The sequence below is a fragment of the Leopardus geoffroyi genome, chromosome D4 (assembly GCF_018350155.1).
Source record: "Leopardus geoffroyi isolate Oge1 chromosome D4, O.geoffroyi_Oge1_pat1.0, whole genome shotgun sequence".
Classification (NCBI taxonomy): Eukaryota; Metazoa; Chordata; class Mammalia; order Carnivora; family Felidae; genus Leopardus; species Leopardus geoffroyi.
In genome coordinates, this window is record NC_059342.1 from 17775950 (window position 1) to 17795649 (window position 19700).

Sequence of the window (19700 nt, forward strand, 5' to 3'; positions counted from 1 at the left end):
GCACCTGTCCATCTTTATCTGTCCATTAATCCATCTGAATTTTCGATGCATTTGGAAGTACATTGCAGATGTCCACCTAGTCCTCCTAAATATTTCAGGTGGGGCATGTCATTAATCTATTTATCTTCAGCTTTTTTTAATATACAATTTGCATACAGGGAAACTCACAGGTATTCAACCAACGCATACAGGTGCGTAACCTGGATCCCTTGGAAGGTACAGATTGTTGCCATTACCCCCCAAGTTTCGCTCAAGCCCCTTTCCAGTTGGGGGGAGACAACCACTGTTTGACTTCTTTTCCCCAACCGTGAATTCGTTTTGAAGGAACTTTATTTTCAATTAAGCTACCCTTTGCAGAGAGTAAAATCTGTTTTTTATAGCAGGCAGTTGTGTGAGTTTTGCCACACTTACACAGCTATGCCAGTCAAAATCTAGAACAACAAAAATGCATCACCGTCGGAAATTCTCTTGGGTTCCTTTAGAGTCACCCCCTGCCCCGAGCTCTGAGAACCACTGACCTGATTTCTGCCCCTGATAGTTTTGCCTTTTCTAGAATGTCATATGAGAGACATAATGTAACATGTAGCTTTTTTGCATCCGGACACTTTTCTCTTTAGCAAAATGCATTTGAGATTTCATCCAGGTGGTTGTGTCGGTGGCTCATTCCATTTTATTGCTGGGTAGTATGCTGTTGTGTTGGTATATCAGTTTCTGTTTCCATTTCCCAGTTGAAGGACATTTGGGTTACACCAGGTTCTGGTGATTATGCGTAAAGCTACGATCAACTGAATGGAATATGTCTCTAAGTGTGCAATGAGGTAGATTTGCACTATGCAGGTTTTGGGATTTGTCCGCTCTCCATCCACTACCCGAACCCGACACAAGACAAGTGCCCAATCAAGGGGTTGCTGGAAGTACGAATTGTATGACTTGGGTGGGGGGTGGGGGTGGGGGAAATTGAGTGATCTCACTCCTGTGCAATTTGCAGTTTGTAGATTCAGCTTGTCAGTACGCGTGACATGACGTTGCACATTTTGACTTTGGGAACCTGAAAAATACATCATTAACTCTTTGAATTTCCCAGTTTAAAATGTCTGTCTCGTGGGTGATTTTTTTTTTTTTTTTTTTTTTGGAAGTGGGTTTGGTGTATTTTGCTTTGCTGGCCAGGACAAATCATTTGATTTTTCCAGTTTCATCTCCGGAGCAAGTGTGGTATCCTCCACCGTTATGTTCTGAGCACCGAAGGTGAAGGTTTGATGGTGAGGACGCAGGAAAAGCGAGATTGGGGAAAAGGGATGTGGGGTGGGTGGGTGGAGGGCTCCAAGAAGCATTAACAACCGTCGATAAATATTTCGACAGGTTGCTATGTGGCAGAGGTTACACCAGGTCAGGTTGCTTAACAGTAAATCAGGTTGATGCAGGGTTTAGTTAGCTGAGAGTGTGATGAGAGAATGCATTTCACCATAGGATCGTGCTTTTGTTTTGGCCAGAAACTCGCTGCCAACTGTGAGAAGCCGCTGCCAGGTGCCTACTGGGATGAAACCTGCTTGTCTCTTCTTGCTTCTTGCATTTTCTGTGAAAGCAGAAACAATTTGGTAGTTTTATTTACGTGCGTGAGTGTGTGCGCACCCGTTTATAATAGAGTTGGAGATAGCAAAATAAAAAAAGGCAAAGTATTTGCTTCATTCATTCATTCATTCGTGCATTCACCAGAAACGTATGAAGGATCTATCAAATCCCCGTACTTTGGAACCTGTAAAGAATAATCAGACCTTAATGAAAGAAAAAAAGATGTGGTGTCATCACTATGGTAAGAGTTAAGGGTGGAGATAGAATTTTGCTTGGGAGCTTCAGTAAAGCCCTGTGGGGTGGTCAGCTTCCCTCCCCGCTTTAAGCCAGGAGTCAAGGAGGAGACGGGTGTTACCGAAAACTTTGTATTCAGCATTGCACTGGAAGGTATGAAGCTGCTAAACTTCAGCTCGTAGTAGAATGACATCATAGACCATCTGAATCCGTGGGTCGTTGGCAATTGTGTGGCTGAACGGTACATGGAAACATGGAAAACCGCGTGCTTTTGCAACACACCCGTATTTCGTTTCTAGAAATAGGCGTGTTTTCTTTCCTCCCATGTAAGAGTATGCGCGCAGGTTCTGGGATCATCATCGGGGAAGCATTCCTCTTTATATGTACATCATGGTCCAGATGAGGTTCATCCGTCACCCCAGCACTCAACTACCGTCAAGAATGTGTCTTGGGGTTTGTAAACCTCGACGTTGCTTATGAATTTATAAGCACACACGTTGGGTAACGGGCATCCCGGGAGGGAGGGGGAGCGCCTCCTTGAACGTCTCCCTCCCCCACTTCTAGCATTCAAGGAAGCTGATGAAGCATCCGGGGAAAACATTGTGGTGCTTTATCCTTATTAGAACGATAGCTTTGTTACAAAGTTATTGCGTTACAGTGCCTTGGCTTCTTTCATGATCAAATTTACTCATAATTGCAGCGGTTACAATGGCAATTTGTTACACTTAAAATGCTTGGCTCTCCAAAACGTCACTATTAACGAGAGTTAAGTGGGAGTTTGGCTGCATGGATCAAGAGGATTTAGTGCTCAGGAAAACCAAAGGGGAATACATGCATACCCCTTGGAAGCGTGCGACAGCGAAATCAAGCCAGCTCATGGGGAGCGTGGCCCCCAAAGCTGCCCTCCTGTTTTGTTCTAGGGCTTTCTTGACAGAAGACCAGTTCTGTACAGCACTTTGGGGAGAAAGGAAAATTATGAGAAAGCACACTTTGCCCAGTAGCGGTTGCCTACACATCTTTGAAATGGTGTCTATTTGCACATTCTATGAGAACTATGAAATTCCTTCCTTCCTTCCTTCCTTCCTTCCTTCCTTCCTTCCTTCCTTCCTTCCTTCCTTCTTTCCTTCCTTCCTTCCTTCTTTCCTTCCTTCCTTCCTTCTTTCCTTCCTTCTTTCCTTCCTTCCTTCCTTCCTTCCTTCCTTCCTTCCTTCCTTCCTTCTTTCCTTCCTTCCTTCCTTCCTTCCTCCTTCTTTCCTTCCTTCATTCCTTCCTTCTTTCCTTCCTTCCTTCCTTCCTTCTTCCTTCCTTCCTTCTTTCCTTCCTTCCTTCCTTCTTTCCTTCCTTCCTTCCTTCCTTCCTTCCTTCCTTCCTTCCTTCTTTCCTTCCTTCCTTCCTTCCTTCTTTCCTTCCTTCCTTCCTTCCTTCTTCCTTCCTTCCTTCCTTCTTCCTTCCTTCCTTCCTCCTTCTTTCCTTCCTTCATTCCTTCCTTCTTTCCTTCCTTCCTTCCTTCCTTCCTTCCTTCCTTCCTTCCTTCTTTCCTTCCTTCCTTCCTCCTTCTTTCCTTCCTTCATTCCTTCCTTCCTTCCTTCCTTCTTCCTTCCTTCCTTCCTTCCTTCCTTCCTTCTTCCTTCCTTCCTTCTTTCCTTCCTTCCTTCCTTCCTTCCTTCTTTGCTTCCTTCCTTCCTTCTTTCCTTCCTTCCTTCCTTCTTCCTTCCTTCCTTCCTTCCTTCCTTCCTTCCTTCCTTCTTTCCTTCCTTCCTTCTTCCTTCCTTCCTTCCTTCTTTCCTTCCTTCCTTCCTTCCTTCCTTCCTTCTTCCTTCCTTCCTTCCTTCTTCCTTCCTTCCTTCCTTCCTTCCTTCCTTCTTTCCTTCCTTCCTTCCTTCTTTCCTTCCTTCCTTCCTTCTTTCCTTCCTTCCTTCCTCCTTCTTTCCTTCCTTCTTTCCTTCCTTCCTTCTTTCCTTCCTTCCTTCCTTCCTTCCTTCCTTCCTTCCTCCTTCTTTCCTTCCTTCATTCCTTCCTTCTTTCCTTCCTTCATTCCTTCCTTCTTTCCTTCCTTCCTTCCTTCCTTCTTCCTTCCTTCCTTCTTCCTTCCTTCCTTCCTTCCTTCTTCCTTCCTTCCTTCTTCCTTCCTTCCTTCTTTCCTTCCTTCCTCCCTCCCTCCCTCCCTCCCTCCTTCCTTCTCTCCTCCCTTCCTTTCTTTTTTTTGTTAAGTTCATTTATTTATTTTGAGAGAGACAGAGGAAGAGAGAGAGAATCTCAAGCCAGCTCTCCACTGTCAGCACAGAACCTGATGTGGGGCTCACACTTGCAGTCTCATCGTGACCTTTGCTGAAGTCCAGAGTCAAACGACTGAGCCACCCAGGTGCCCCTCTCGTCCCTCCCTCCCTCCCTCCTTCTCTCCTCCCTTCCTTTCTGCTTTCCACCTTCCCTTCCTTCCTTCTCACCGCAGACATCTTCCTTCCAAATATGTTTTAAGCTCTACACTAAATATCGGCTGCATCCTAAGGCCAATTCAAAATACGTAATTGGAAGAAAGAACTAGTATTTATCAAGCTCCTACTATATGCTGAGCTCTGCGTGACGCAATTCCTGAGCATTGTCACTTGATGGTCTTGACAAACCTTTGAGAAAGGGGCACTTGTTTCCAGGGAGCAGACTCAGAGGGACCAGTCACTTGGCCAAAGCCTCTGCTGTTTTTCCCTTTTTTGCCTGCCCCACACTTTCTCCTGCATGCGCTTTTCTTTCCAGAGATAAAAAGTAGGCGGGTAAAAAGCAGCAATTAAGAACGACTGACATTATCCAGGCTGGGACTCTCAGGCATGGCTGAAAAATCAGCTTCCCTCCTCTCCGTCTTTAAAGCCCCTTCTTCAACACACATACTGTAAAGTCATTTTCAATGATTTCATTTTAAACAGTCTAAGACACGTAAACGGTCGTTTCAAACTGCTTCCAACTAATTCAACTATAACATTGAATTGGAGCCAGGATACCACTGTGTCTACTAAACATCAGAATAAAAATCATCATAATAAATATTTCTTGCATACTTATTATGTGTCAGGCCCTGTTATAAGTGCCTTACGTAGACTAACTCCGTGTTTCTCAACTTTTATTTCCTTTTGCCCCGCTAAGGAAAAATTTTTAATTTAATGTAAATGAGCTAAGTTAAGTTGAATTTGAATTACATTTAATTTCTCCATGATGAGAACAATTAAATACTAGGGAATAAGTTTGTGTCGGGCAAGGTTGAGCGTTAGGGGACCCACAGACCATTATAATGTCTCAGATTTTTTTCACCCTCCGAGATGCTATCCCTCGTGTTGAGAATGCATGCGCTAACTCAAATCATCTGATGCTCTGACAGCCGTAAGAGTTGGGTGCCATTATTAGTCTGCCCATTTTACAGATGAGAAGACAAAGACCTGGAGAGGTTGAGCAACTTGCTGGAGGCATAGTTATTAAGTAGCCAAAGCTTTCAGTCTGTACCTTCTTCTTCTTTTATTTAACATTTATTCATTCATTGATTTTATTTTTTTTCTTAATTTTTTTTTAATGTTTATTCATTTTTGAGAGAGAGAGAGAGAGCATGAGCGGGGAAGGGGCAGAGAGAGGGAGACACAGAATCTGAAGCAGGCTCCAGGCTCTGAGCTGTCAGCACAGAGCCCGATGCGGGGCTTGAACTCACGAACTGCGAGATCATGGCCTGAGCTGAAGTCGGCCGCTCAACCGACTGAGCCACCCAGGCGCCCCGACATTTATTCATTTTTGAGAGACAGAGAGAGACAGGGCATGAACAGGGGAGGGGCAGAGAGGGAGAGGGAGACACAGAATCTGAAGCAGGCTCCGGGCTCTGAGCTGTCAGCCCAGAGCCCGACGCGGGGCTTGGACCCACAGACCATGAAATCATGACCTGAGCCAAAGTCGGACGCTTAAGCGACTGAGCCACCCAGGTGCCCCTAGTCTATACCTTCTTGAGCACTACACTGTGTTGCCCCTAACTCTTCAGTCATTCATACCAATGGCTACCTATATCTGCAAACACATTTTTGTACAGTTATCTCCCCTTATCCGCTGGGACTATGTTCCAGGACCCCCAGGGGATGCCTGAAACTGAAGATTGTATCATACCCTACATTTACTATTTCTTCCTCTACGTACATACCCATGATAAAGTTTAACTTATAAATTAGCCAGGAAGAGATTAACAATAACTCATAATAACATAGGACCATTCTAGCGATATATGATAATAAAAAATGTATGAACGTGGTCTCTGTCGCTCTCAAAATATCTTGTTGTACCACACTCACCCTTCCTGTGTTGACGTGAGATGATAAGAGGCCTACGTGATGAGAGGAAGGAGGTGAAGGACGTAGGCACTGTGATGTCGCATCAGGCTACTGCTGACCTTGTGTCCAAAGGAGGATCATCTGCTCCCGGACCACAGGTGACTGCAGGTGACCCGCAGGTAACTGAAACCGGGGAAAGCAGAACCGTGGATAAAGAGGGAGTACAACTGCATTTACAAAATAGTCATTGCCGACCGCAGTATGATCAAGGATGTCTGTGCGTGTTCCCCCTGGTTAACCTACGGTGCCGGCCTTGGCTTACTTAGCGATTCTCAGCATGAACCCTTTCCTTTTAACCTGGCTCGGCCCTTTTCATAAGTTCCCCGCCGTCTTACCTACTTTCATCCTCCTGAGAGCTGTGGGGCTGTGGGTGTCATTGCCCTCGTTTTCCGGAGAAGTCAGAGAGGAGCCGTGGGCTTAGGGAAGCTGCCTGCCGCCCCGGGCGGGAAACTAGTGACCGAGGCAAGCAGTCCAGACCATGTTCCGGGTACGTCCCGAAGCCCATGTGTCTCTGGTCACTTCCTGGATCATCTTCTGGCGCCGTCCACACTCTGGGTGGCCTTTCAACATCTCATCACTCGTTTGAAAATATGTCAATATCCTTCAGAGGTTTCCTTGAAATAATTCTCGACTCACGGACGTAACAGAGTGACTCAAGCTGACCGTCTGTGAAACCTCAGAGATCCCTAGAAAGAGCTGTGCATAGCTTAAGGTGCAAACTGCATAAAAATATTGGGAGTCTGGCTGGAAAACACTGCTGTCTGGAGATCGGTTAGGAAGGAAAACACAGTACCTTGGAACTTGGGCCGGATTACAACATGGAGGCGGTGTTGTTGTTGGGTTTTTTTTCTTGGTGGCCTGCCTCTCGTTGGTCTTCCCGCCCTCCCGTATCTGCACATCTTTCTCTTCTCCGCGTGCTCGCATGCCCTTCGTCAGTGATTCTCAGACGGACTCTCAGAGCCGTAATTCACAAGAAGTTGCAACAGGCCAATAATGGCTTAAGTATTATTTCTCCCCAGAGGGTTTGCAATTTGGCAGAAATTGAAGCTTAGGGGATAAAATATCAGGGGTGACAACTTAGACTCGGGGCAGGGAAATTCCTGGGAGGACCTCACGAGCCACTGGCATCTTCCCCAATGGCTGCTGTCCACAGACTCGCCCTAGGCCTGTTTCTCGGGTTGTAAGTCACGTTGAGTGTGGGTGTCGTGCGGTTTCCTAGATCCCCACCTTTTCCGAGATGCGAGCTCCCGTGCTCAGTGAGGGCCACCTTCCTTTTCTGGTTATGGTGTCTTGTTGGACGCCATATCTTGGCAGTCCTGGCAGAAGGATGTGGGCCGAGGGATAAGGGATGTGGCTTCTGCTCTTGGCTCCCCAGGGTGACCGTGTTGGTGGTCTTCTGTGTCTTAGTTTCGCCATCCGTTTTAGTGGAAAGGATCGGAACATTCTTGGAGGTCACAGAACGGAACGTGCTGTATAAACACCAGGGAGTGTTGTTACAATAACAAATTAGCGACTCTAGCTTAAATTTCCCACACTTGATGACTTGTGGATGTACCAAAGGATCAGAAACTGTCCCCTGGGAGAAAGAAAGACCCTTCCTCCTATCTTCCTACAAGAATAGAGTGTTAGGATTTGGGCCACCATCTCCTGAGAAATAGTCCTGCATCTCCCTGTGGAAGGCGGAAATGGTGGCTCCGGTAGGTTCTAGAATCCTGCTAATTAGCTGTCTTGTGGATCTCTGCCTCCGAGGTTCTAACCTGTCTAGCCTTTTGGTTTTCTCGTTCTAACTTTTACAAATCTCATTTTTTTTTTTTTTTTTGCATTTAAAACACCATATTGAAATACACGGTAATATTGATACTAACATTTTCTATTAGGCAAGGAGAGAGAGAATATCTCTGTTTTAATAATCTGGCCTCTTATTAGAAACAAGCGTACACATCCAGAGTAACAATCGCTTGCCGGTGGTTGTATGGCATGACCGTTTCTCTTAGGTAATTTTGTCTTGAGATTGAAAACTGCCTTGCACATTCAAGAAGATTGTGAAAAGCAGCCCATCGTCAACGGCGAGTCTGAGGTCGACATTGGGGTAAGCCCACTCTGCTTTCTGTGATGCCTGGGTCACACCGACCTCCTGAAGGAGGCCCAGAATAAAGTCAGGCTTTGACCCAGTCCCGCCTCAGCCGTGCTCAGGACTCACCCTCCCCTCGCTCCTGCCCCAGTTGGTGTACAAGGGGGTTCGGGAATGGAGATGAACCTAGCTGATGACGACATTTTTCTCTGCACGCTTAGCAGCGGTTAGTTCGTCCAGACAAACTCTACACAAGAGCTGGAAGAAATTCTGCTCAGTACCCGTGCGTATCTTATGAATCGTGCGGCCTGGAGACAGCTTGGTTCAGCGGAAAGGCATGAGCCTCAGGGGCCACAAACTTGTGGCCACTACCCGTGGGAGGTTCACGAGCTCGAATCTGTGCCTCAGTGTATCGTGTCTCGCGGGGCCGTTTTCCGGATGAATGGAGATAACGTGTACACAGAACTGTCTTTCCGTGGAAGACTGGACCCTTGATTCGGAGTCAGGAGAACTCATCCTTCTGAGCTAATTCTTCAGTGAACATGTCGGGCAAATGAATTTAGCTCTGTGAGCAAACGTTTCCTTCTGTATAATAAAACGGACATGTAAGAAGAAGGACTCATGGGAGTGTGAGGGTTAATTTAACTTATGCAAAGGACGTGTTGTAAATGTGAAAGCAGTGTATTCGTTCACTCGTTCATCCAGCCAACACTCCACCTCTGCTTTGGAGTCTTGCCCGCAGGGAGTTAGCCGTCGCGGGGGACAGACACAGAAGCTCGGTGACCGCACGATGCAGTGAGGCCTCTGGTAGAACTATGCCCACAACACGGAGGAACACTGAGAAAAGGGGAATCTGGAATATCTTCCCCGAGGAGGGGAGACCCTTGAACCAACCCTTAAGGGACAGGAAGTTGGCCTGCGGACAGGAAAATCGAAGGGGCACAAGGACGCTCTGAGGGAGAAGACTAGCAAAGTTTCAGAAAGCCACCGACCTATGGAAGGACTTGCGGGCACCCAGTGAACGTCTCGTTTGGTACCCCGGGGCCGACAGGTGTACACGTCCCAGTGGTGGCTGCCCTTGGGGCCAACGTTGTGACCAGGGGACAAACTGAGACATTGCCAGGTGAAACTTAAGGACCCTCGTAAGAGTCAGCTCCCATTGGTGTCATTTGCGGCCATAAACATTCAGCTTCAAAGACTGTTACTTGGACACTTGGGGTATGTGCAGGGCTCGGTCCTGGGCGAGATGCAGGGGAGGAGTAAGAATGAGCAGACAAAGGTCAAGGACTCACAGTAATGACAAGAGCTGTCTGTTACTGAGCACTCAGTATGGGTCTGACGTGGTTGTGTCTTGTATTGACTCATTGAAACATTCCAAAGCCCTCGGAGAAGAGGGTCATAATCCTCATTCCATATAGGTTGAAATGAGCACTTTTGCACATAGAGCTGGTTTGTAGAGGATCCGGGATTCAGGCTCACGTGCCCAGCAACGAAGTCCACGGTCAAACTCCTGCCTTTGGTGGGTGCGGAAGACAGATGTGTAGATGACCCACTACATACAAGGCAAAGATGGGAGAGTGAAGGACGCTGCAGGAGATAATTATAGAGGCTAGAGCTAGGGTCCTTTTTCCACTGTAAAATCAAACGAAAACCGACAAATCTTTGTTTTGCTTACATGTCTTAAACCAGGTCAGAAGAATCAATCAGAGCAATTGTCACATTCTAACAAGCCAGCGAGTTGGGGGAAATGAAAGCGGAGGGAGGAACGGGATTGGTGTGAAACAACCAGAGGTCAGGGAAGCTCGATAGACCAGACTTGTGTCGGATTGAAAAATCTGAGCGACCTCCCAAAGCTCCGTGGGCAGCTAATCACTGAAAGGAAACGGAAAAGAAGAAAAAAGAAAAAAAAGAGAAGAAAGCAAGGCAATAGAGGGAAAGTATCAGAGGAAAAACTAATGTTAACATTCAGGGCAAACAGAGGGCGTGTGATCACCAGGGAAAGGTCTGATTAAGGAAAGACCACGGAAGAGCAAAAGGAAATTTAAAATGCCCAGGACTGGAAGTGGAATCTTGTTAGCATAAAGGCCAATTTAGGCTTTTTCCGTATCACAGGGTTGCATTTCTGTGTTACGCCCCCTAATTACAGTTTCAGAGAAGGTCAAAGGTGAGCGTCAGGCGCTCTCAGGACTCCAGCCCATTAATACCCAACAGCTGTTTCCCAAGCGCCTGCCAGGAGCTCCTTCTCGGAGCTTCCACGACGCCTAAGAATCATCCAGAACTTTGCAGACGATACCAGCACACCGGGCTTGAACCGCAATTGTGCTGGTCCGGTGGGGACCTCTTGTCTCCCTGCTCAGTGATGGATAAGGCTCTCTGCCCCAAGTCATTGTCTAGCTCATAAGGGAAACTGAAATATGTCCACGATCAAGTAGGATGAAAAGTGGAAAGTGGTTCAGTGCCAAAGGGCTGCATCAGGCAGCAGCCGCTAATGAAACAGAATTGCTGTGTGGCTTGGGATCGTCCCTGACTCGCCTAGTTTTTGTTGCCGCTGAACTGAATTGAGTCTTTGTGATTGAGCTGAGCCCGAAGTCCACGCCTCCCCGTTGCATCCAGGGCCTGTTATGTGGCCTTATCTCCCATTCCTGGCAAGAGAGAGAGAGGCTGGCGTACCGGTACGCGGAAATGATCTGAGACTGCGTGGAAAGTGATTTCCACTTCCTGGAAAGTGATTTAAGATCCAGAGAAAGTTCAAAAAATTTAAGGCCTCTCATCGATGAGGACCACCAATCGGTCACCAATGGCAGCCACCAGCCACAGGTGGCCATTATGCCCTTGGCACGGGGCTCGTATGTCTGCGGAACCTAAGTTTTTTTTTTTTTTTTTTTTTTTTTTTCAACGTTTATTTATTTTTGGGACAGAGAGAGACAGAGCATGAACGGGGGAGGGGCAGAGAGAGAGGGAGACACAGAATCGGAAACAGGCTCCAGGCTCCGAGCCATCAGCCCAGAGCCCGACGCGGGGCTCGAACTCACGGACGGCGAGATCGTGACCTGGCTGAAGTCGGACGCTTAACCGACTGCGCCACCCAGGCGCCCCACCTAAGTTTTAATTTTACTTGTTAACGTTAAATTTGAAAACTTAATCTTGACTCAGTTATCAGGAAACGTTTACGTGTGTTTGATACAGCTTGGATATGTGAGTCTATTTCACGGGTCAGTTTTATGGAATCTAAATAAAGATCACGTATTGCCGATGAAAATGTTGTCTCCCAAGTTGAGATGGGTTGTGTGAAACACATACTTGATTTCGAAGACTTCGAACCAAAAAACAGAACATAAAATATCTCATTCTGTATCACGGGCCACTTGGGTGGCTCGGTCAGTTGGGCGTCCGACTCTGGCTCAGGTCGCGATCTCACAGCTCGTGAGTTCGAGCCCGACATCAGGCTCTCTGCTGACAGCTGGGAGCCTGGAGCCTGCTTCAGATCCTGCGTCTCCCTCTCTGTCTGCCCCTCCCCTGCTCGTGCTCTGTCGCTCTCCCTCTCTCCTTCAAAAATAAGTAAACGTTAACAATTTTTTAAAAATTCAAAAAGTTTAATAATGTCTGTATTGCTCACATGATGAAACGGCTACAGTTTGGATGTCCCGGGCTAAAGAATATTATTGAAATTTATGCCACCTGTTTCGTTTTGCATCCTTAATGTGGCCCCTGGTGAATTTGAGATCGGCAACACGTGGCTTGCATTCTCTTTTTATTGGATAGCACTGGTTCGGGCCCTGATGGCCCACAGTGCCTCCCGGCTACGCTCACCACAGACGATAGGCACGGAGGCTGGGAGGTTACTGCCCTGGCAGAGCGCGGGGTTCCTGTGGGAGGATGACAATAAATGGATACGCATAAATAGTCAGCATGAGATCAGATTGTGGTAAGTCCTGGGAACCAGTTATGCCTGGGGAGGGGGGGTGCTGGAGCACCGGGTGGGGAGGGAGGCCACGTTTGGAGAGTATGGTTGGTGGCAGGAGGGGGTGGTCCTAGATAAAGTGACAGTTGAGCCTGGAGGGATGAGGGAGAGCCGAGAGAGATCGTAGAAGGGGTCTCTGATCTGGGAGCCGAGGGGTGGTGCTCCCTGTGCTTCCCTTAGCTCATTTTGAAAGACTCCTTGAGCTCCCGGGTCAAAAGGAGGATGTAGACAGAGCTACTGGCTCGCGACCAGGCCTGGCAAGGCTCCGATCCAGCTGGGCCGGGGGCCAGGCAATCGGCCAGCGCATGGGGCGAGAGTCCGTTGGCAGATTCCTCTTCCTGGAGGAACCTGCTAGACGTTCAGGGCTAGGAATGCGACAGCGCGACTCTTCCATAGGAGTCAAAGCACTTTCCGTTTGGACGGCTGGGTATTCATAGCAGAATGCAGAGCAGGTTTAAACCGTGGCCCTGGGGTGTGCGCCTGGCACCTCCGTGCCGCCTCCCTTTGGAAAGGGACGGGATGCCCTGGGCTACGTAATGCATCGTGCTCTGCCCCAGGGGGTCTCAGCGGAGATTTGGAAGTGGACTGAGAACCAGCATTTGTGAGGGGCACACATAATTTGCCCCATCTGTAGAGAGTGGCCCTATCAGCGGGGGTCAGGGAGCTGGTAAGACATCACCCCTGAGGCTGGCTGAGACTAAAAGGGGACCAACAAAAGCGATGAGTGACAGCAGAGTCCTGAACGGGCCTTTTGGCATCCGGTGCTGGTCCCGTCTCACTTCGTAAGAAACAGCATGTGTAATGGTTCACTGAGTGGGTTGTGGGGGCAGGTGTGGTCTGAATCCTGCTCTGCCGATTACTAGCTGGGGGAACACGAGCAAAGAACTAAACCTTTCTGAGTCCCAATTTCCTCGTTTGCACGCTGCCAGTCCACCTCCTAGGGCCGTCACGGGGATTACACAACAGGATTTATATACCCTGTCTTACAGAAGGTCCCTGATAAAAATGCGGCTATTAGCATTCGCACTGTTCTTATTATTTACCTTTCTCTTTTTTAATAAAAATGACCATCTAAAAGCGAAGTTAAAAGACCAGACTAGGCCAGGGCTCCCAGGTTAGCGTTTGGGGAATCTTTATCCGACCGAATCGAGAGATCACTCTGCTAACACCACTCTGGGGGGACAAAAATAACATAATCTTGGCTCTTCTGGGCTGCAGACTTTGGCAAACCCACGGAGATCACAGCTTTCCTCTGAAATGACTCTCAGATTTCTAGCTCTAACAATTTACGGTGAAAATCTAAGGAGCTTTCGTGTTTAGAATAAGCAACGTGGAAGAGGAGCTGTAGAGGGGCATCTTTACCTGAATCATTTCGTTGACCATGTCCGCTATACAGAGCGTCTTGACATGTCGCTCTTAAGCGGCAGATCTTAGCCAACTTAACGAGGTGCAGACTTCGTGCCAGGCAAGGGAGAGGCGGCCAGTGTTAGGAGCATTTGCTTGAGTTCATTTTTACTTTGGGTTGAAGAATAATTCAACGGTCGTGTAGAACGTAGTGGAAAAGCATGGGCTTACGAGTAGGTGTGCGTGCCAGCTCTCGTACCCTCGTGGGTGACCTTGGACACTTTGCGTAGCCTTTTGAATCTCAGTTTCCCAGTCTGAGAAATGGATATGGCATCCAACCTTTCCTTTTATGGAGAGGGTCAGAGGTTATATAGGTAGCGTGCCTGGGGCTGACGTTGTGGTTCTTAGCAAATCTGTGGACCCTGGAGGTTGCGTTGTTCTCCCGCATCTCGAGAGCACACTCAACCGTGCGTGGGTTAGGAGGAGGACGTGGGCCAGGAGACCAGACAAACTCTAAATTCCATACCTAGGTAGGTCACATCGTAACAGGATGAAAGTCCTCTGGCAAGAATACCAACAGGTTGGGCGTTCTGAGAGTTTCTTGTAATGTTTTTATTTTTCTTGATATTAAAAAAATTTTTAATGTTTATTTTTGAGAGAGAGAGAGAGAGAGAGAGAGAGACAGAGCATGAGTGGAGGAGGGGCAGAAAGAGAGGGAGACGCAGAATATGAAGCAGGCTCCAGGCTCTGAGCTGTCAGCACAGAGCCCAGCGTGGGGCTCGAACTCACGAGCTGTGAGATCATGACCTGAGCTGAAGTCCGATGCTCAGCCGACTGAGCCATCCAGGCGCCCTGATTTTTCTTGATATTTTTTACCTCAAGACCGTGACCATTTATTGCTTGGCCGATGTGTTGGATGGAATTGAGAGTGTTCTCAAGGCACTCTTCCTGACATTATCTCCGTGTTCTTGAATGTTTTACACACATCTTGCGATAAAAGCAAGTAAATAACACTTGTGCTTAGAACACAGTTGTGGGGGGGGGGAAATAAAGGCCGACAGTGGAGTGAGTTGTGGGGTGGTCAGCCCTACCCCACCAAAGACTGGCCGCTTCGCTGAGCCTGGAATCTGGGCTTCTCTCGCGCCGAGGTTGTTTGTCCTTGATATTTGATGGTTACTAGGTGTGTGCGTGTTTACAAATGACTGAGGGAACAAAGCCCACAAATACCGATGCATGACTAATAACAGTAGAATTTCAGTTTGATGGATGCCATTATTAATTCATGGTTCGTTTCGGCTTCACATCTTAATTAAGGCCGCACTGCCTATCTGCCGGCTATGGGTAACAAGGCTATTTCCTTGTAGGCCCATATTCCAAATCAGCAGTGTATTGTCAAATTATAGAAAGCTACAAGTTTGTTCTAAGTAGCCCCTTTGTTTCTTCTTGCTCACATTGGGGAGGGGAGGGTGTCCTCACCCAGATTGGTTCAATTACACTAAAAGCCAAGCGTCAAATGTTAGAATGTGTCATGGTGGCCAAAGGGCAGGCCTAAGAGGAGGAAGGCCTTTCTTAGCACAAATAAAGTGTAACCTCACTCGGATTCAAATTCCGCATTTGTACAACGAAAGGGTTGAGCTAGATAATCTTGAAGATCCCTGCCCAAACAGCAAAGAATCCGTGGTAGGACACCGGAAATGCACCTTTGACCTTTTAGCACGTGCTTGTGGGAGACTTTTTCTCGGTAAGGCTCTTTCCCCCTTTCTTAGGTGTATGAAGCAAAAACTAGTAGATGTAGAAAGCTAGCTGTTTGCTCTTTTTAAGTCCCCCATCCCAGAAAAGGAGGGAATTCTTGGGAAGAACAATAATCCTGAGCTGCCCGACTGCCACCCGATGGCCGTGGATTCCCAGTTGGTGATGTGGTTCGTAGTTAGGAAGCAGAACCCAGCATGTGGGCCATTGAGGGCACCTTAGAGGCAGCAGGGGATGCATGACAAGTGTAGAAACAAGGAGCTTGTCCCTCCTCTCAAAAGGGTTCGCCTTACGAGGCCGTGTCGGCTGCTCTGGGCCCTTAGCCCTCGTATCAGCCAGTGCAACTAGAAGTTACTCCAGGGCTAATGCTCTGGGTGCGGATCAGCCAGTGCTGAGGCAGGACTGCAAAGGGCTATGGTTTCCTCACCTTGGAGGCATGGCAGAGAAAGGAGAGATCTTTCCAGAGGTGTGCAGAGAAGTCAGTCTCAGCACGTTGTTTACAACTGGGAAGTGGCCACGATGTCTGTTGGGGATTGCTTTCAGTGATGAATGGGAAACGAAAAGTCTCACAATGTAATTGTGTTCTGAAAGGGGCGGGGTGGCTCAGCGGTGAAAAAAATGACATCATGGTCTTTACTTGTAGCACTCGCCTCGACGATGGTTTTTAAATGCCCACTTAAGGTTTGTTTATTTATTTTGAGAAAGAGCCAGCGTGTACAAGTGTGGAAGGGGCCGACAGGAAGAGAGCGAATCCCAAGCAGGCTGTGTGCTGTCTGCAAAGAGCCCGACTCGAGGCTTAATCTCCCGAACCGTGAGATCATGACCTGAGCCCACATCAAGAGTCAGACACTTCACTGACTGAGCCACCCGGGAGCCCACATGCCTACGTAAGATAGGGTATATTTCCTGGGTATGCCACCTAGAAACAGACCAACCCATCATCCCAACCTTGTGGGATCGAAACTCCCTTTTCTGGCTGTAGACAGAGTCACGTTTCAACACAATTCAATGCAGCGTGTTGTTACGATCCGTCAGTGAACAGAAGACGATGTTGCCCAAGCCTGTTGGGGGCGTCGGAAAGGAGCGATTTTCTGCAAAATACCCGTTGTGTACCTTGCACGTTGTGTCACAACAGTGTGTCACAGGATGTCACAGGATGAGGTGACTGATAATGAGGCTGGTCCAGTCAGGCAGGGTTACCTAGTAGGTGTCGCTTCCTCCAACAAAGGCTCGGGGCGTCTCCTTTTGCCTGCCCTATTTCCATACAACACATGGTGCGGAACCACTCGTCACTGCAAGTTCTGTCTTTCACGTAAAGGAAAACTTCCTTCTGCCGGCCGTCTGGCTTCTGACGCTCTCAGTCTGGTCACAGTCAGCCTCGGTAAACAGATAAACTCCAAGGGGGAGGAGGTAATCCATTTTCTTCTGGAGTCTTACTACAGACGGAAGGTGGCAGTTTTTAGCCAGAGCCCCGAAGCAACCATGATGTGCTTGAGATGTACAACTTTTACCCGCACTCCCTTAGGATTAGGATTCCTGGTTTGTGTAATGTTGACCCACTTCACACAGCACAGTGTAGAGCCATGCTGAAGCTTTCCAAAGGTTGTAACATAGAAAGTTTCGGAGCAAGAAGGGACCAAGGGCGGGGCGGGGGGGGGGGGGGAGTCCTCTGTTGCTCCTTGGTGTTGTAATAAGTCCACCCAGTGGGCTGTGGGCGCTGGAGGGTCGGGCCCCGCCCTTCAGTTAATTGCCAGCAATTAACTAAATGGTCTGCCTTGCTCCAGGAAGTCAGAGGCTTGTTGGTGGAGTGACCCGTAAAACACCGGTGCCTGGCACCTAATAGGTGCTCAACGAAGGTGCGCCGAAATCAAGTCGATTGGCCAGTTTAGGAAAGGCTACCTGTATCAAACAAGGGTTGAAGGCAGTCGCGGGAACAAGACCGGTTCTCAGGAAGTGGCCTTGGCCGCCAGTCTGAGTTTGTTACAAAGTCCTCTATATTCTTCGTGTATTATTAACAGGCAGGTTAATTCACTTAGCAAGCACTTACTGCACATCCGTTGTCAGCCAAGTAATCTGCCAAATGCCAAGGACACTGATAGGGAAAATTTGGTCTCTTCCTTCTGTGAATGCGTGTTTTCGTGGAGAAGCCTGGCAGATACTTAAAATGCTTTTTAATTGTAGTTGTGGTAGAGATAGGCATGGGTGCTCAGAAAGTACTTTGGAAGGAAAGACACCCTCACCCAGAAGGTGCTGGGATGAATTTACCTACTTAGGTCCCCCGGCAAGTACTTGGAAGATGAATGAAACAAGGGCCAAACTTTATAGAAACCCCAACAGGATGATTAAGGATCTCAGTGAGAAAGATAGGAGAAAATGAGTGTCTCAGTTCGGGATATGGCTAAGGAAATGCTGAAACGTGGTCAGATCTGATCTTTCCCACAGCAGACGTAACAGCTCTCTTGTCAACGGTAGGGGCCATTTGATACGGTTTGTGGAATCGTTTTGTGACCTTTTTTATGGTGAGCTTATTTAAATATTTACATTGCCACAGATAGCATTATGTACATTACTTACTTTTTTGAACACGGCTTTGGAAAACTCTAAGACATTTGTGTTCCTTAGAATTGTTCTACGAAGAGTCCGGAAATCCACTTGGATGGGAAACATCATGGCTGCCTTCAGTGGAATTCTGGCATCCACATAGCTTGCCTTGGTTCCAGTCTTCAACCCAAGGCTCCTGCTGATTACTCCTTGAGAACAAAATGATTGGGCAGTTTATCTTCAGCAGCTCATCAGTGGAAAATCTTAAAACAGCTAGAATTATTATTATTATTATTATTTATTATTTTTACTGATCTGGATGCCAGTTCTTGAAGGTTAATGCAAACCATCCTAATGCTAGACAAAACATAGGTCTAAAACCTTCAGAGATCCCACAGAATTTTACTAACCACATGGAATCTCAGATCCTTTGAGTCTCTTCTCTGGTTTGAAGCAGAGCACTTTATTCCAGACGTGGCCTACTTTGGCCCTGTTGGCTTTGGTGGCCACTTTCTGAAGCCTTGGGGTCAAATCACTAATCTGAACTCAGCTTTTAAGCTGATAGGGAAATGGAAATCAAAGAGGTAACAGGGCTGGATAATACAGATCTCCTGACTTCTAGTCCAGTGTGCTTTTATAAAACTTCCACCTTCAGTGTCTCGCTCTGGTCATCTGGGACTAAATTGAAGTTTGTAGCTCTTGAGCTAACAAAAGAAGTCCACTCCTTGGGGGGCATCATTGTGCACACCGATAAACCGCCACGGTGACACGGTAGGTATTGTCGTGCCAAGAACTGTGCTAAGTGTTGGGCATGAATCTGCGCATTTACTCTCCACATTCAATAACCTTCCCCATCTTATGTTCAGAGGGTAGATAACTCATCTCAGGTTAGGCTGCTTTTTCAGTGGACGAGGGAGAAGTCTCCAGCACAGGCTCCTTGGACTTGAGAAACCCCACTTTTAATCAGCAAACGTCATGTCTTCTTTAATCTCGTCCGTTTAGTTTAGTTCGGAGCACTTGGGTACTTAAGGATTTTACTCATAACGAGTTAATTTTTTTGTTTGTTTGTTTTTTTATTTGGGAAATTTTTAGGCCTTGTGCTTTATATGCTCTTAAATTACAAGTCAGAAGGTGCCCTTGAGGGAAAAAGGATTTCTGTCATCGTTGTCCTAAGAATTCTCTTCCTAAGGGCGCCTGGGTGGCTCAGTTGGTTAAGCACTGAGTTCTTGATTTCTGTGCAGGTCATGGTCTCACTGTTCTCAGGGTCAAGTCCCACATCGGCCTTTATGCTGACAGCACGTAGCCTGCTTGGGATTCTCTCTCTTCCTTGCTCTCTGCCCCTCCCCCCGCCAATAAATAAATAAACTAAAAAAAAAAAAAAAGAATTCTCTTCCTGAATCAGATTTCTATGTTTCACTCCTCAGATAATTCTCTTGCCATTTGCAGACTCAATGAGTGTCTGAACCCATTTTAAAATGCTTCCAGCTGAATAATTGAAGACCCCTGCACAATTGCTTGCATAGCAATAAAAGCTTCAGTATTACTCCATTTTCTGTCCTCTCTTCCCTCCTTCCTTCGCCCTTCACCCAACAAAGCTTCTAGTTATAGTAACGGGATCAGCTTTGACTAAGCTCCAGGCCTAGAAATGCTGTGATGGCCCAAAGGGGGAGAAAAAAGATGGGACCCCCAACCTGTTCCCGTCAGCCGAGAGGATATTTGACAAGGGCACTTCTGTGCTCCACAGAAACAGACGTTGGCATGGATTTACCTAATCAGGATGACTTCAGGTCCCCTGCTGTCCTGTGACTTGGTCTCCCTGTGCCTCAGTTTCCCCACTAGTAAAAGGATGATCTTTTCATGGGACGGTTGGGGGGCATTAAAG

At 47.5% G+C, this 19700-nt stretch overlaps 1 protein-coding gene and 2 long non-coding RNA genes across 5 annotated transcripts in view; 2 read left to right on the top strand and 1 right to left on the bottom strand.

The window, feature by feature from the left end:
- The window catches only part of PCSK5 (proprotein convertase subtilisin/kexin type 5), a 460872-nt gene that overhangs the window by 55403 nt on the left and 385769 nt on the right, over positions 1–19700 (top strand). The window lies entirely within an intron of this gene.
- Positions 1083–6215, bottom strand: LOC123593025. The gene is made up of 2 exons (XR_006710060.1): positions 6114–6215; positions 1083–1573 (listed from the first exon to the last, which is right to left on the bottom strand). It is a non-coding gene; the product is annotated as an uncharacterized LOC123593025 (long non-coding RNA).
- LOC123593023 lies at positions 6281–8829 on the top strand. The gene is made up of 2 exons (XR_006710059.1): positions 6281–8241; positions 8445–8829. It is a non-coding gene; the product is annotated as an uncharacterized LOC123593023 (long non-coding RNA).